This window comes from Austrofundulus limnaeus, unplaced genomic scaffold (assembly GCF_001266775.1).
Source record: "Austrofundulus limnaeus strain Quisiro unplaced genomic scaffold, Austrofundulus_limnaeus-1.0 Scaffold148, whole genome shotgun sequence".
Taxonomy (NCBI): Eukaryota; Metazoa; Chordata; class Actinopteri; order Cyprinodontiformes; family Rivulidae; genus Austrofundulus; species Austrofundulus limnaeus.
In genome coordinates this window covers 1,285,528-1,286,513 of record NW_013952550.1, presented here as the reverse complement: position 1 = coordinate 1,286,513, position 986 = coordinate 1,285,528, and positions in this window count along the sequence as shown.

The window sequence follows — 986 nt, the reverse complement described above, 5'->3', positions numbered from 1 at the left end:
AAAAATCTGGAATCAGTGCAGGAGGTTGTTTAAAAGTACAGAAGTATTATTGTCTGCTCCAGTATCAAATAACCATATGTTTGCTCCTTCATTAATGGATGTTTTCAATACTTGGAGTTTAAAGGGAATAACTTCTCTAAATGATCTTTATATAGACAATAAGTTCACCTCATTTGAACAGTTAGCACAGACATTTGACATCCATAAGTCACAGTTTTTCAGGTATTTACAACTGAGACATTTTGTAACGTCAAGCTCTGGATGTTTTCCTCTACGCTCCCCAACTTCTCTTGTAAAAGGCAGGTGACGCTGGTTCGGCAGGCAGAGTAGCTTCGTCTTGGTTCAGTTCGGCTCGGTTTGGTTCCGAAGAGACGGGAAGCTGGAGTCCGCGGTSCATCGTCCTCCGCCGGAGCAGCAGCAGCAGTTCCAGTGGACCRGAACCGAGCGACAGCCTCCTCCCTGGACCGACGAGCTGGCGGAGATGTCCCGGCACATCTACACCCGACACGGGATGGAAGGGATGCAGAAACCCGCGTTTCAGGTAGAAATAAAAGAGTTTATATTTTCTGCTTCTTTTAAATTTAAGCTGAAAAGACAATAACAATATTTTAAATCCTTTATTGACTAATAAATACAGTTTAAAGTTGTTAAAAATAATGTCAACATTAAATTCAGAAACTAAAGATGATCATCCTGTAGGTCCATTCAGAGGAGCAGGACCTGCAGGGAGGATGTGATTTATTGGTTTCTTCATTATTAATCAGTTCCTGACAGAACATCTCACAGGATTAATTAATTAATTAATTAATCCTTAATCCTAATCCTAATCTTAGATGAGATTCTGATGTGTAAGTCTGTAACAAAACGCTCTATGAGCAGAGTTTATTCTCTGCTCAGCTCATTTTCTCTGACTCCAATTTAGATTCTTTGAAGGGCAAGTGGGAGATGGATTTGGAGGAATCCATATCAGACACAGTTTGGCAAAA